Genomic DNA, 16601 nt, shown 5'->3' with positions numbered 1-16601 from the left:
GTTTCACTTTCTATGTCCTTCTTCTATTAGAGATTGTGAATAAAAATTTTCTGAAGCTATTAATTTCACACGTGCCTACAAATGTCATTTCAGATCAATTCAGAGCACTGAATTATATAACACGTTCATTTCAGATCTCTATCCATCACTGACCACCTCTGGTTAGACAGACACCCTTTGTCAAACTGCCCTGTGACACTTGAGATTTAGTTATACATTGCTTTTTTAGGAAGATGAATCTGGCTGCAGTCGGGTCATTGCATGTTGCTGTTTAAAAATCCTTTGCTGGTTTCCCATTGTTTGTATATAATAGGATAAAATCTCAACTCCTTTGCATGACATCGAGTTCCTTACAATGAAAGGACTACTTCATTCCCTGTCCAGTATTCCATCACACCAAATGCTTCTTTGTATGTGGCTATATTCACTTCCTATGGCACCTTTCTGCTGCACTTAAATCACAAATTTAGTGACTTAACACACACATGTATTACCTTTCAGTTCTTTGGGTCATAATGGGCTAATTGAGGAGTTGTCAGGGCTATGTTCATTCTGGAAGCTCTAGAGAGCCTTGGTTTCCTTGCCTGTGCCTCCATTCCTTGGTTTGTGGACCTCTTCCATCTTCAAAGCCAGCAATGGCTTGTAGAGCCTCTCACATGGCTTTACTCTGATGCTGGCTTCTGCTTCCCTCTTTCACTTACAAGGACTCTTGTGATACACTGTGCCTACTGGATAATCCTGAAAAATCTCTTCATCTCAAGATCTTCAATGTAATCACATCTGCAAAGTCCCAAAGTAAACATCTTGGGGTGGGGCGCTATTATTCGAACTACCGGAATAGTGCTCCTTCTGCCTCCAAAGTCTACTTCTCTGCTTAGAAGACTCCTACCCAATTCCTTAGACATTCCTTAAAGTCCTCTGGAAATGCCACTATTTTCATGAGGCCCCTCCTCCTCCAACCCAAGGGGCTCATTCCCATTCTGAAATCTCCTCGGTCCTGTGTACAACCACCTCTCCTGCAGCACTCTCTTGGCACTATAATATATTTGTCCTCAAGCATGTTTCTCTGACTGGATTGTGAGTCACTATGTCTTATTCATTTTTGCAGCCTTGGGGGCCTAACTATAAAAGATTGGGGGGAAGAAAAATGAATGTGATATTTTAAAGAGTCAAGACCTCAGGTGGAGACAGAGGCAAGACCAATACATTCACAGGACTTCTGTTTTTAGCACAATTTAAAAACTAGTTCTGACAGCTCTTAACTGGTTATTATCACATAATCAACCAAACCCCTTATCCTCTAACCATTCCAGGGAGGTAGCAGAGCACATTTAAAACCAGCCATTTGTATCTAAGAACATTTCTAACTTAATGTGACTTGCCATGGATCACAAAATGTTGTCAAAGTTTTAAGTGTCCTCCTGGACTTGGCCAATAAAGGGCAGGCCGCATCCTCGGCACTTGGTTAGACATTGAGTTAGGGAAGTGCTATTTGTACAATTTATGAACTCCAAAAAAAAAAAAAAAAAAAAGACACTCGTCTAACAAATCTGACTGTACTGTACTGGAAGTTAAAAGCAACTTTTCCACAGTATTTATTTGGTAGTTCAGTATCTGGAAGTCCTTGCATTAAAAAAAAAAAGGAAAAGAAACTTCAAATTAAGATGAAATAGCCTCATATATTTAAATTGCAAGCCAAACAAGGATTGAATAAATTAAGGTCACGTGAATGGGGGAAGATCTATTTTTAAAGGCAATAGTTTGCTATGAGTATCTAATATCACTAACAACACTACACAGTATAGAAATCTAAAGACATGGAAATAAAACGAAAAATTATGGGACTAGCAGTTGAGCTGCAAGAACTCAACAGTTATATACAAAAGAAAAGAAATTATTGCCTTTTTCTCAATTATGAATACAAAGTCTACCTTTCTATTTTTTCTTCATTAGCAATAGTAAAACCCCTCTTCAAATCTAAGTCCTGTCAATTTTGCTAGTTTTAGGTTAGGAGAACATGGAGTTGTTGAAGCCAATAGTGGTGTTTAAATTTGTCTTTTGTTAAATTTCATTGTCTTTCTTAACTGGAAAATAAAAATTAGAATTTTTACATCCAGAAGGGACCTATTGATCTGTATTAAACCTCACATTCACAAATGGGAAACTAAGGCTTAATTGCTTCTTCTAAGTCAAGAAAAACCCAAAGGTGAGGAGAGACGAAAGTAACTTCCACTTGGGAATGCAGCTTGAGAACACTGGACCTGCTGTACAGGAAAAGCTGTACATATACGCATTGCTTCATAGCAGATTTTTAACTTGATGCATTTTTTATAGAAAAGGGAAGCTCAACTTCCCAATATTTGTGCTGGGTTTCTCGAATGTCTAAATTTTTCTATAAATGTATTTAGAAATACAGTTAAGACTCCATCAACCAAACCAACCAAACTAATTGGCTAAAAGGAAGGACTGCAGGTCTAATTTGTAGAAAAAGAAATCATGTTGTTGCTATTGTTGTTGTATGGACATTTCAAGCCTTTCCTGTTACTAAATCTCGGTTATGTATAGGCTTAGCCTAGAGCCCACTTGGGGGAAACATCCAGAGTAGTTTGGTATTACAGCTGGAGTCATCACAGGCAAGAACAAACATTAAAAGCTCTTCACAACCCAATGTAAAGTCAATGTACCTCCAAAGTCTATTAACGTCTATCAAGAATGCAAACAAGAAGTTTTGTAATAAGCTTAATAAATAAAATAACTGAACCCACTAAGTGGTACTTATGGAAATAGGCTTGAGAATATAGCTTTAGTTAGCGGTAGAACTAGTTCCCACTAGAATAAGGATTGTTTACCTTGCTCTTATTAAATCCAATAATCCTGAGAGTGGTAATAGTACTAAATGTTTCAGAGAGAACCAGCAGTAGAAACCCCAATGGGATCTACAAATTGTTTAAAAAAAAAAAAAAGAAAGAAAAAGCAGAATGCCAGTAGAAATGCGTTGTTCTAACTTACTCTTCGGAAAATAAATCTTCTTCCATCTTGCATTTCATCCTGAACAATTTTACTATGTTCAGAATAGTAGCAACTGGGAAAAAAAAGTGTCTAATCTAGAAACAAAAGTGAGAAACTTGATAAAAAACATTGCACTTCTGCAACGCTAGGTTTCCAAGTTCTTAATATAAAAACCAAGATAACACAAAATAAAGATTGCCACAGTAACCAAATTTTTCTGTAACAAGTATCCTTAAATACAATGACTATTCAACCACTAAAGGTTATTTTCTACATTGTGAGCTGATAATGGACCTACAAACCTTCGTCTTCCTCGTCCTCTTCCTCTTCTTCTTCTTTTTTTATTTTGCTAGCTTTCTTTATAAATCTTGCAAGCTCCAGTTTTTTGGAGGGGAAGGCAGGTTAATGGTCACGCTTAAAATAAATCGACTCTGCAATTACTTTGTTTTTTAAGCCGATGATGCGCGTTTCGCCTTTCCACACCATGAAGCTATTTGATGTTAACTTGCTATGGAGTCAAATGCGACAAACTCTGAGAGCTCCAGTCGTGTGGCGGCGGCTCCAGGCACCCAAAGCTTCCCGCACTCCTGCAGCATCAGGACGCGGCGCTCTCCCGGCACCAGACCGGAACCCGCACTCTGGGCCTTTGGAGCCGGAACAGTACACCCGCCCCCAGTTTCGGGGAAACCGAGGCACGGTGACCGGAGCGACCTGGAGTCTGGTGAAGGCTCCCGCCGCACCTTGGCGACCCCTTCCCCCAGGAGACCCGGGAGGCTCCTCTGCAGCGCGTGTTACCGATAGACACCGCGTTCCAAGCAGTAGGAGGCTTACGGCATAAGCCTGAAAGGCGGCTGTCCCCAACCCACCGGTCCCCTGGGTCCCACCCGGCACGGATCTCCAAGCAACCTGCAATCCCCAGGAGCCTGCCGCCGGGACCTCGCCGCGCCTCCCAGCGCTCAGCCTGCGTCGCCGGTTCCGCCAGCCTAGGCGCCCGAGAAACTTCCGCGGCGACAGCCGCAGCCACGACTAGATCGCCCACCCGGTGCGGGGCTCCCTGCCACCCGCGCCCCGCCGCCCCGGCTCGCCGGGTGCCCCTGCTAACCTGACGCCTCCGCGCCACTCAGGTGGCCGCCGTGCGCCCCTCGCCATGGCCCGTCTGAGAGCTGCCGCTTCGGCCTCGCTCCGCGCCCGACAGCAGCCACTGCGGGCGAGCCGCCTCCGCCGGCGCCTGGCAGCGAAGCCGGCTGCGCCGCGGGCGGCGGGGAGTGCGGCGCTTCCCACCTACAGGAGCCAGAGCTGGCCAGTGCCGAGCATGCCCAGTGCGGCTCGCCGGGCGGCGCGGAGGCGCGGAGCCGGGCGATGTGTCACCGCCGGATTTTTGCAGCAGCCACAGGCGGGAGGCGGTGCGGGGAGGAGCTGTGGGAGTGGCGGATCCTCCGCAGAGGAGGGCGCAGGGGGTCCCCCATTCAGTCCGTGTGGCCTCTGGGGGGCTTCCACTGCAACTCTTCTGAGTGTCGCGTCGCTCTGTTGTTCATGGACACCCAGGAACAGATTTTTTTAGAATCTCATCCTGAAACACCGGAGAGAACCGACCACCCAAGCCCTGAACCTACCCTGTCTCCAAGATCACCTGTCAAGCTACCTTGCGATCAAAAGTTTCGCCGGCCTTCCTGGGCGACTCTACTGTCAATTCTAAAGCCCACACAGAAGAGGCTGGAAGAAAACGGCAGGAAGTTCACTGTTGGCTTCTGAGTGATAGGTTCCAGGGGTATTAAATTTTCTTAGTTTTTGATTATGTGTAGTTTCTGTTCTTTTTTCTAATGAACAATATGGTGTTTAACTAAGAAAGGGGGGCTATTCCAAAACACTTGCAGAACTCTGGCCCCACGATCGTGTGCTGTAAGTAGACCCCCACCCCTCCTTTTTCTTTTGACTTGTCCTGGACCTTGAATTTCAAGGGCCGAGACCAAGCTCCTCCTCCCTGGCTCCTCTAGGCCCGCCCCTTGGTTACGCCCCCACTTTTTTTTTTTCTTTTTACTCCGGCACCGCCCTCTTCTTCGGTTGCTGCCAAAGCCCGGAAAGGTGGATCCCACACAGTGACGCTGGGGCTCCTACAGCCAGACTGGGCATGTTCCGCGGCCGGGTCAGGGACTACTGTCAAGGAGAGAGGAGACTTTAAGCAACTCCCAGTTTCTCTCGTCCTTCTCTCTGTCCCTGGCAAACGAAACAGAATAGCGCCTCCGACCCCCTGCCCCGAGCAAGGACCAGCAGAAGTGGGTCAGGACCTGACTGAGCATGCTCCGGGCAGTGCCAGGCTACTGCACGCGGCTGCATCGGGTTGCCCAACGTTGTTGTAGCTGCTCTCGCTCATCACGACATAGAAGGTCAGAAGGCCGGCGGAAGCAGGGCCCTAGAGGTGCGCGACAGCCTCGACACGTGGGCAGGTGGCACCTGCCGAGGCCCGTTACGGGCTGAATGCGTGGGATTTGGTTTACAAGTGAATCAACGCCTGATTTCCCCCTAAAAGATTGAAATTAGACATCATATTTTAACATTAGTTTTTATGGCATCTTGAATAACAACACATTTGAGCTCTAAGAACTGTTCAGCCTGATTTTTTTTTTTCAGGAAACCTAAATCTTTCATTCTTTTCAAGTATTTGATAAGTGTACAGTTGCACTCGGAACACTAAATTTTCACCTGTTTTATCAAAGATTAAATCTTTATCCTCACTTTCAGATAATTCTGCAATATTATATTCCTTTTTTTTTTTTTTTAATTCAGGCAATTCTGCATTCCCTCTCAGACTCTCCAGCCTCCCTTTCAAATTCTCAGACAACATGCAGAAGGCTCGTCAGGCAGGTGTGGGGAACTTGCTTTTAATTGTGTGTTACAGCAGAGAAGACTGAAATGGAGAAAGCTTACAGGGAAGAGATTTTTGTAGGCTCAAGAACTCAGAGAAGCTTGCATTGAGTCTGTTTCGTCTGAGGAGGCGGAAGACGGGCAGATGGGTTAGCGGGTCAGTGAGGTTTGGTGTGACAGTGGGAAATACCCTCCGTGAGGGTTGGCTTCATTTCAAACTTTTCCCCTCCTGCAGCTCCAGTTCAGCTTAAGTATCTTTGGAGACACCATGTTTAGTGGAAGATCACTCCCTGGAAGAATAAATGTACTGAAGTACCCCCCACCCCAAGGTATTACTGTAGTAATACCTTGTGCTGGAGTCATCCTCATCCCGGAGCTTTCAGGCTTCATTTTTGCTCACGCGTCTGGGCACTACTCTTGAACTTGCCCAGGTTCGGTAGACATCGCAAATAGTCTAGCCCGGGAAAGGATGGGTAAGACATCTCTTTAATAGTCCATATTACCACTGCACCCCGTCTGAAGCTTTATGGTGCCCAGTCTCCCATGAAACGAACCTTTATTGGTTCTCTTACCTCTCTGACAGTTCCTTTCATCTTCCTTTTCCAGGGGTTTTTCCTTTGCGCCTCCCCTCCCCCATTGCAGGTGTTCTGTTCTGTGGCCTCTTCCCTTCTTGTCTCCCTGAGGGCTCTCATTCACTCCGATGATTGTTAGTATCAAGGTGGTGTTCTGTTGGTGTATGCACACATGGCCGTGATAGTTGTTTGTTGCTGAGATCTTTTCTGGTCCATCAGGTACCTGTTCTGATTACCAGTCAGTATCTATGCCTGACCATTTGTCCATACTAGTTGTTAATATTTTGAATATTATCTTTGCCCCCAAATCACAACTTCTTTGCACATCAGACCCTTATGTGTAATCTTCTTAATGGCTATTGCCCTCAGGAAACTGGAAACCACTATCTCCCAAACAGAACTAAGGAGCTGTAGTTTCTCTTCTGCCTCGCTTGGTGACTAGTAACCCCATCTTTTCAGCTGGGCACACCACAAATATGGATGTTGTCCTAGCTTCCCCCATTTGCCTTTCCCCTATCATCTAGCTAGTCACTGAGACTGTCACCCTGTCCTTACACACCTCTGAATATGGACCTTCCACCTCCATCTTCCCTTTCAAAAGGATCCTCTCTCTGTACGCCCTCTAATTCATCTTCCCTGCCTCCTCAGACTTTTCTTTTTAAGCAAATTATATTTCAACATGTCTGCTTAAAATCCTTAAATGGATTCATAGTGCCTTCCGGATAAAGTCTAAGTTTTAAACATGAACAGGCCTCTATCTCCCCCTCCCTATCAGCCTCCAGCTAGTGTTCCCTAATGTCCTGTATCCTAGCCATCTGAATTCCTTGTCATGCAAATTTGCACCTCCCTGTTCCTTTAGTTCTTCTGTCTCTCCTTTCCCCTTGTTCACCCCTTGGCAAACATTGTCTTTAAAACTCAGTTCAGGCTGGGTCTCCTCTGATCTCCCCAAGGTGACTTCCTTTCGAATAGGCCACGTGGACCATATACCTTGTCTCCATTTTGACACCTAACCTTGATTTATTTTCCTTCGCCTCCTCCACTGCATTGGAGACACTGAGACCTCAAGGGATTCTCTCGACCATCTTTGTGTCTTTGTTCTCAGTCCTCAATAGAATTTTACTTAATAAATGAATAATAGACATATGCACCCATATAATATTTAAAATTTACTAATTTTTAAAATTCTTCCTGAGAATTATAGAGTGCAAAGAAAAAATACCAGGACAGTCACATCATGTCCAACCTGCTGGGTGGTTATGCGCTTTTGAGTCATGTAAGCAAGATCTCAGATTTGACCTTAAAGCCAGTGATTTTCTTCAGCTTCAGAAGTCCAGAAGTGTTTTGTGAGCCAGTCTGATGTACTTGTTTTGTCCGTCTGTAACTGCACAAAGCTCAGTATTGTATTGCTAATTAATCCACAAAGTCCATTGTTCCTTCTCATTGTGTTTCCTTACACGGTGTAGTTATAACCTCCTAATTATATGGTTACTTCTTAGAATAGATGTTGTTTATTTTTTCGGTTGAAAGTGTTGCACTCTGAGAAGGCAGATTAACCATGTAGGAATGAACATAATGTTCACAGTTCTACCAGCTCCCATTGTCTGCTGAGAACACCTAGAGTTAACTGTGGAGGGACCGGCCATCTACTTTGATTCATCTCGGATGATGAACTCATTCCCCACCTCCTGAACTGAGTGGTCTAGGGGCAGCAATTTTATTAAGGCCTCCAGTTGATTTCACACACTATACTTGAGAAACAGTTGTAAGTTTTATGGATAAAGGGGGGAAAGAAGCTATTATTCCAGAACTTCAGATAGCCCCCGATTTTTTTGTTTGTTTGTTTTTTGGCAGAGAGATATACCGGGGATGCCAAAAAAATGTATATAAGTGGACACTTTGGTCAGTGTTGCTCAAGCAGTAGTTCACCGTAATCAGAAATGTCTAGATGCTGATGGTGACCACTTTGAGCACCTCTTGTCATTGCAGAAGTCAAACGTGACTTGTGTTCATCTTTTGTTATTGGTATGTATTGAATACTACAATTTTAATACAGTTTTCCTTTCTTAAAATGTGTACACATTTTTTTTTTGGCACCCTCTGTATGCAGATGGGAAGAGTATTGATCTATAATACTTAAAAAAGTCTGATCCTTGTTTGTGCTCCTTTAATAGCCTTGGCTTATGTTAGAGAGTCTGGGGAATATAGTCCAGACGGTATGTAGTAAGACAGCGGCTTGTTTTTCTGTGTTGGACCACACAGCAATTTTACTTGGTGGCTTATGGAGGCCCAGTGTTATTCTCCAGCACCCCTTTGCTAAATTCAGCCTCCTTTGATGGAGTGAGACAGTGGAAGTTCTGACCTTACCCCCTTCCTGGGAGAGGACAATTATAGGCACATGACCCTGCATTTAGCTTTTTCCTTGTTCCTGGGAGTCTGAAAGGGCACAATTAGGAAGGAGGGTGGGGGAGGAATGAAAGGAAGCAAACACTTCTCTCTGTAATCTTGTGACTTCATGAGGAGAGCGAAGCTTCTTGAAAAGTCTGAGTCAGTCTTAGGAAAATAGTCCCTTCCTTATTATGGCTTTCGACTGAGCACTGATGTTGGTTGGTCCTCTGGAGGTGTGTGTGCGCATGTGTGTGTGGTCTCACCAGTTAGCCAATTGTAAAAATCAGGAGAGCAAAGGGTGGGTCTGTAGTTCACATGGAGCAGAAGACCCAGCTGGAAGGATTGCGCCCTTCCTGGACCTCCCTTTCAGACCACACCAAAGCCCTGCTCTTCCAGACAGTTTGCCAGCCTGGGACAGTAATGGCTATAGCAGCCGAGTCTTCCACTCCCCAGGGCTTCATTGCAGACAGTGACTCAGACTTACGGATGTGAATTATTGGCAGCAGAAGGAGATGAATCCAGGAATCACCTCTGTGTGTAGGGATTTTCTGAAAGGGGGTAGATATTTGCATGGGATGGTTAGAAGAGGGACCCTCTTGGTGAAAGAGGTGTGAATCAGAGCTGTGGAGAGCCTCCAGGGGAAGCTGGGGTGAGTCGTAGAGGGGACTCCTTTGTAAAAATTTGATTTTGCAGGTGCTTTGCCCTAGGATTCCAGAAACGTTATATCTTGCATATAGCTCTTTTAGTTTACAGTTTCCTTGGGAAGGAGGGAGGCCAAACATTCATTTTCTCACCATAGGAGAGAGAAGGTAGACGCCGGGTCATCCAGGTAATCAAACAAACAAGTGACTGGTCAACAAGTGGGAAAACAAGCATCAAAAGAAGCCAACATATTCTCCAGGGCCATGGCCCACAAGGACACGCCTTTGTCCCCACACTTGGCAGGGAGGCCACAGTACCCACTTGGAACGCTGCTCAGAGCCGAGGGCCTCTCAAGTCCAGCTGAGCATCTGCAGGTTTACTGTGACCTCAGCAGGAATAACCGAGAAATCCACATGACGAGAAGAAGTGCAAAGTGAACACGGAAAGTTGAATTGTGATTTTCTGTGCTGGTGATTTTCAAGCCTCTCTCTCGTTTGAAGCATTATTTACTAGAATTAAGAGGGAAAGGAATTTGATATTTCATCTTGTGGATGTGACACCCAAAAGTCTTGGTGTGAACACAGGGGCTCCTGCCAGGACAGAGGCTGTGAAGATGCCCCGAGGTGTGGCCAAAGCAGGGAGGGCAGAGGTCATGGTGGATGGTAGGTGACAGGAGCCCTTTTGGGGGTGTAGGGGACTCATAGAGTGAGAATGGGGAGAATGAGATGCTGGCTCCGCAGTCGGTGGAAGGAACTGGCTTTCATTTCATAAGACCTGACGGACACGAGGAGGCTAAGAAGCCCCGTATGTGGATACCCAGCTTTCTTTCCTGAGCCTTCCCCTCTGCCACCTGGGGTTTGGATAGAGCAGGGAACTGCTATCTAAAGTCCAGGCCCTGCCTTCAGAGACCACGTAGTGGGGAGCATGAGGCCTGGGCCATCTGCTGGTGAGCTGTTACCATGGGGAAGGGCTGAGGTGGCCAATAAACTTTACTTTTGACACTCCTACAATTGTGACTTGAGCCTCCCCTAGGAATGAAGTTTCCGAACAACTTGAAACTCTTCTTCCCCCTCACAAAAGACATAGTCCAGATGTGCTCACCTTCAGTAGGACCCCACCCTAGTCTCCCAAATAACAAATACCATTTCTACCTGTAATTACAGGAATGATTGTGTGTGGTTTGTTCTCCATCATGGATGAGTATGCTTATAAATAGCTTCCCTTCTCTTATGGACCATGCAGTGGTTATGATATAACCACAATTATCCAGCTGGGAGAATAGGTTTTTTTTTCATCTGGACCACACCTGCTTTGCAGGCATTTATAAGCTCTGCAACTTCTCTTTAGTAGTCTTCTCAATTTAAGCTAGCATAGGTTCTGGCACATAATAGGTGCCAATAAATTTTGTTGAATTACACGCTGGAAATTGGTGTTACAACTACACGTGGGAGTATCTTGGAGGCAGGCATTTAAAAATATAAAATACCCATCAGTCACTTGGTGGGTCTGAAACTCCATTCAGACTTTGGCCTCAGTCTGTATGGTACTGATTCTGCTTTTTCTTTCTGAAGAAGTGTTTCAGACCTGTTACCAGCATGTTTTTTTCCTGATTTTGGTCAGCGGGCAAAAAGGCAAAGCTGATGATAAATGTGGATAAGACAACCAAATGCAGGAAACATTTTAAAGGGGCGATTAAGGAAGAGTTAGGAATAGTCTTCAGTATCATGGTTCATGGGCTCTCTATTGTAGTAGAGCATTTTTGCTATTAATTGTATGGAACCACATTGCTGCTATTAATGTCAATGAGTCCTTTTGCTTTAATAAAATTTTAAAGGTGTCTTGAAATGAACCATCCCTAAAACTTGAGGAATATTGTGATTGCATGTGTGAACTAAACAGGCCAATCTCCTTAGACTGAATAAAAATGGCAGTCTGCTGCTCACACGTATGGAATGTAGGGTGCGGTGACTCAGATGTACAGCTAGAATTGCTAATAAGCAAAATGACATTGGCTGGCAATGACAGGGGGAAGAGTATAAAAGGACTCTGCAGATGGGTCTTGATGTGATTGATCTCTGTGATTTGTAATTCCCTGTGTGTGCTTTGGCCTATAGCACTAATTACTGAAAATGGACTAAACTTGAAACAGGGACTGCCCAGTCTAGCTTTAGGAATCTTGGACTGTGACATGAATATTACATTTAATTACATGAAAAGTCCACTATTGCTTATCGCCTGGAAGAAACACAGTAAAGCATTCACTTGGAGCAGAACTGCCAGTCATCTCTTCAGCATTTACTGACCTTTCGGTCACCTAGCCCTGGACCCCGTTCCTGAGGGCACCAGGAAAGCAGGATCTATAGACAGCTCTGAAGGCATTAGTATTACAAAAGAGTGCCAAAATAGTCATCCTGAGGAACATCACACCCACTCCCCCTGCCTGACACTCGTTTTCTCAGCTTGACGTTAGTGGTGCATTGAAGTTCCTGTGCTCTCCTTTTAGTACTAGGTGCTTTGGTTCTAAAGGTCTTCATCCAGTTTTCTGTCTCTGTCTCTTATTTTCACTTGTATTTACTCTCAAGCTATTTATTTTTCTTGAGAGTGTGACTTGTTTTACTTTCATAATGTTACGGGAAGATTCATGAGAAGACCAATGGGGAAATGAGGAACGAAAGTCATTACTGGAAAAATCCGAGAGCCTTCTCAGATACAAGCCAGTCTGTAGGCCTCACACGTCATTCCTGTTGGCCTGACTTCCAGGAGAGCTCCCAAAGACCACACGCTTCAACGATGGAGCTGATTCATTTCTTGGAAGATTCTGACTCAGGCAGAGGTTTTTCTTTAAAGAGTAGTTGTTCTCTTACCTAAAATACTAAAAATGTGATATTACAGGCGAGTCATAGAAGTGATGTAATTCAAGGATCATCAGCATTTTGATGCCAGCATTTTGTATGAAAATACACTGTTTTCCTATTTGTGAGATCCACTTCCAAATGCATTTAATTGTGAAGATACCGTGTTGAGAGTGCAGTATTGCCGGCTTCAAAGAGGCTGCTGTACTGTGAAATCCCTTCTTAGGCTCTCCTTGTTCAGCCTCCCCAGCTTCCCCCAATGTCCCCCCGACCCTAGCTCCCCCAGGATCTCACTTCTTCTAGCAGAAGGCCATGGTCCTGCAGATCGCTCTGTGGGCACTTCCTGGGGCCAACAGGCTGAAGGCCAACGCACAGGGTGCTGGGACCTTCTAGGTGCTCAGGGTCACCCTGGATCAGGAGTGCTCTGTCCTGCTTCACATTCCAGCTGCTTTCTGGCCCCTGACTACTGTCCTGAAGGTTGAGGGTGATGGAAGAATGTAATGGTCATTTGCCCCTGCCCTTAACTTCCCCCCAAACCTCCTAATTCCTCATGGTGTCACCAAGTTGAAGCCTGGTATTGGGGCTCATGACTCCCCGCCTGCCCTCTTTTCATCTCTGCTTCCCCAAGCATGGGCTGGTGACCTGTTAGTTTCTGGTGCCAAGGCACTCTTACACCTGACCTCATCCTTTTAAAGTTCCACCTGACATGTGGATGACCCTTGGGGATCTCCTCAGAGCCCCTCAAAAGCTAGGAGGCCTCTAAGACTTGCAGCTCAATCTGGAGTTGTGGTGAGAGGTCCAAGTTCCTTGAGAAGTCTAGAGGTAAGACTGTGGAGTGACAGGAAACAGAAATTTAAGAACCGGATATGCATATCTTCACTTCATACTCTTGTCAACTGAGAGCAACTTTTAAATGGAATCAGTATTTTTAATATCTCTAAATACATATTGGCAGTTGTAGAGTGAGAATATTTTTCATTTGTTGCATTAACTCTCAAGCTGTATGATCCTAAACATTAAGACGAGTACAGAGACGCAGCATGCCTACGATGAGGTGTGCATTGGGCAATGTTGTATGAGCTCCAGTACGATTTGCTCTTAATGTCATCACAAGAAATGAGCCACATAACTCATGAGTTTTAGAATGGATTAGAGGTAACTTGTTGGACCCGTGAAACTAATATCGAAGGTAAGTGGGAAAATCAAGTCTAATGCGTACATTTTAATTTATTATAAAATAAATATGCCAGATTTGTCTAACAATTTAGAAACCTTACATAATTTATTGTGATAGTGCATTTACGAAAGAAGTAGGATGCCTTTTTTTTTTTTAAAAGCTATAAAACAAATTGGAAGTGACTCTTATCCCCTGAGTTATTTAGGGCAGAAGATTAATAAAAACATTAAGCATGCTGAGTGAATGACTTTTCAGTGACAGGATTATAGCAAATAAATACCAGCAACAACAAAAGTGTAACACATTTTACATTTTTTATTCAGTCTAAGGAATTTTACTAAACAGCAAATTGTATGGTTTTATTTTTATCTAGTACATTAAAATTGTCTAATCATGCTAACTACCTTTAACGTACATTGTCTATGCTCCAAAACTAGTTAAAACCCCTTGAGGATAGAGGCCATGTCTCATTTTCTTGCAGCCTCTGCATCCAAGAAATATCCTAGAAATATCCAAGAACTATCCTACACATGATGGGTACTTGATAAATGTCTGTTGAATAAAATATGAACTTAATAGTGATTTATACAGTTTTCAAAATAACTATATTCGAAAAAGGAAGTGTATGAAAGAAAGAGAATGCCTTCAGTTTGAATAGTTGTTTACCTTAAAAAAAAGAAAAGAATGATTATTTGGCTAGAAGTAAGTTGGTATTAGGGGAGATGGCTTCATGTAGGATTGGGTTCTAAAATTAGTATATAGTAAAAATTAATCGAGAAAATCCCTGACATTGGCCATAAAACTTAGCATACACTGTTTGAGTATATGATCTACAGAAAGTGCCAGAAAAATGTATATACATTTTAAGGAAGGAAAACTGTGTTAAAATTGTAATACTCAATATATACTGATAACAAAAAATGAATACAAGTCACGTTTGACGTCTGCAATTACAAGAGGTGCTCAAAGTGGTTACCATCAGTATCCAGACACTTCTGATTACAGTGAACTACTGCTTGAGCAATATTGACCAAAGTGTCCACTCGTATACCTTTTTTTTTGGCACCCGAACTATTTCCAAAGGAAGGAATGAGAGGAGAGTCTCTATACAAATGTCTGGGAAGTCAGAACCATCTATCTTTGGAAATATCTATTAAATTCCCAGGTGAATGGAGGCTAGGTCCCCGCTTGCCTACAGGATTCACTCCACTCTGTCCTAATCTTAAACCTGTATAACTTCAATCCATATCACTATGAGGGTTCAACCTAATAAGAAGTCACATTTTCTGTACCTTATGTAGTAGGCAAGAGTCAGATGCTGATGTCAGAGACTCCACTGTTTTGGTTTTATAAATAGGATTTTTTGGTGTGATGTGAAGGGAAACTGGAAGTCCATGGCAATTCTTTAATTCAGTTAAATGACTGGAGAGTTGCTGTAGCTCCGTGCTGTACCCACAGGGTTAGCACGGAGAGTTTTAATCCAGCTCGAACTGTTTGATGAATGCCTGTTCAGTTGGCCACTGCTCTCAGATCACAATATACTACAGTAGATACAGTAAAACCAAGCTATCGTTTATGTTTGGAATGTAGTCTCACTTTGTTTTGGTTTTAGGAAGACTACATCTCACCATTTTGATGCAGTCACAAGGGACATTGCATTAGGCATAGTGGTGTAGTGCAACTTGTCACCATTATTCGAAAAAAACGTAAAATCTGGTGGGCTGTCTGGAGTTGACCAGATGTCTGAAGTTCATTAATAACGGCTTGGGACAGAAGGTGTAGCATTTCCGTTCCATCTGTGTGAGTGTACTGTACATTTCTCAGCCTTTCCTTTAATGATATCCTTACTAACGTAGGTGCCAGCCAGGGCCCTGTTTGAGGTTACGTCATGTAGGAATGATCAAAACCCATGGAAGACTTATCCTGAAACAACTCGATGATGTAGATGTCTGGGATGCTGACTTAAGTTTAAGCTCCAAACATCCGTGGCCATTCTGGCTATTAGCAACGACATTAATTCCTGACAATACTATAGAGAGTTTCAGCTACAGAATGGTTTTCTGGGGGTCACAGGAGCCCTGAGAGTTGTTATATTGTTGAGTAAAAACAGAATGATGGAGAGCATGGATTTCATGAGCTCCATGAATTGCGGTGCTCTTCTCATTTAATTACACTTGATATCTTCATACTAGCGTGGTCTACTATGAACCCTTTATCCAACAGGCCTGGCGGTCCATGGTGGCAGAGTAGCTGGGCCTCCATTGGCTGAATTTCTCAGGAGAAAGAACCTTCTACGTATCCTGCCAGTATCCTCTGGCTGGCCTGCCATGGATGCTTCTCTCCTCCCCGCTGTATATTCCTACTATCTGAGCTGCTCTTCATTTACAAAATGGGTTTAGTGGTCCTTCCCTCAAGTGCTGGAGATCTTGAATATGAAAGGGCTGACTGTACTGTGTATACATGTTCACTGCAAAGCTATATACACAACATACCATCACTTCTGAGGTGACATGTAGCACCATCTTAGCCAGAGGTACAGACTCACAACAGACGGGTCTCAGTCCTGCTGGGGTGGTGTGCCAGTTGTGCTCCTATGAGTAATTTAGGTGGGAGAGGACCTTGAAAGGCAAGCAAAACTGGATAAATTCTGTGTGTGTGCTATGGACTGAGTTGTGTCCTCCCAAAATTCATATGTTGAAGCCTTACCCACCCCCCCAATGCAATGGTATTGGGAGGTAGGGGGAGGGGAGTAATTAGGACACACGGATGGAGCCCTCATGATGGGATTAGTGCCCTTATAGGAAGAGATAGGAAAGGATCTCTTCCTCTGTGTCATGTGAGGATACAGTGCCAAGGCAGAACTCTGCAAGCCAGGAAGAGAGAGCGCATCAGAACCTGCCCATGCTGTTACTCTGACCTGGGACTTCCCAGCCCCCAGAGTCACGGGACCTACCTGTCTATTGTTTAAGTCACCCAGGCTATGGTATTTCGCTATAGCAGCCTGACCTAAGACAGTGTGTCCAGAAGGCATTTGTCTAGAACGTAGTGTCATCCTTCAGGCCAATAGTCTTACGCTGACTTCTGTCTCCCAGTATGGAGGCA

At 44.1% G+C, this 16601-nt stretch overlaps 1 protein-coding gene across 3 annotated transcripts in view; it reads right to left on the bottom strand.

Moving 5' to 3' along the window:
- The window catches only part of MFAP3L (microfibril associated protein 3 like), a 40976-nt gene extending 36697 nt beyond the window's left edge, over positions 1-4279 (bottom strand). The window contains exon 1 of one of the 3 annotated variants that reach the window (XM_033133656.1): positions 4112-4279. The gene's annotated coding sequence lies outside the window, so the exon portion shown is untranslated. Of the gene's footprint in view, positions 1-3311; positions 3408-4111 lie in introns of those variants that run through there. The other 2 variants (XM_033133652.1, XM_033133655.1) reach the window with 2 other exon arrangements.
- Between the last annotated feature and the right edge of the window lie 12322 nt (positions 4280-16601).

This window comes from Rhinolophus ferrumequinum, chromosome 18 (assembly GCF_004115265.2).
Source record: "Rhinolophus ferrumequinum isolate MPI-CBG mRhiFer1 chromosome 18, mRhiFer1_v1.p, whole genome shotgun sequence".
NCBI classification, from domain to species: Eukaryota; Metazoa; Chordata; class Mammalia; order Chiroptera; family Rhinolophidae; genus Rhinolophus; species Rhinolophus ferrumequinum.
Note: the sequence above shows the minus strand (reverse complement) of the source record. Positions and strands in the feature narration are given on the sequence as shown.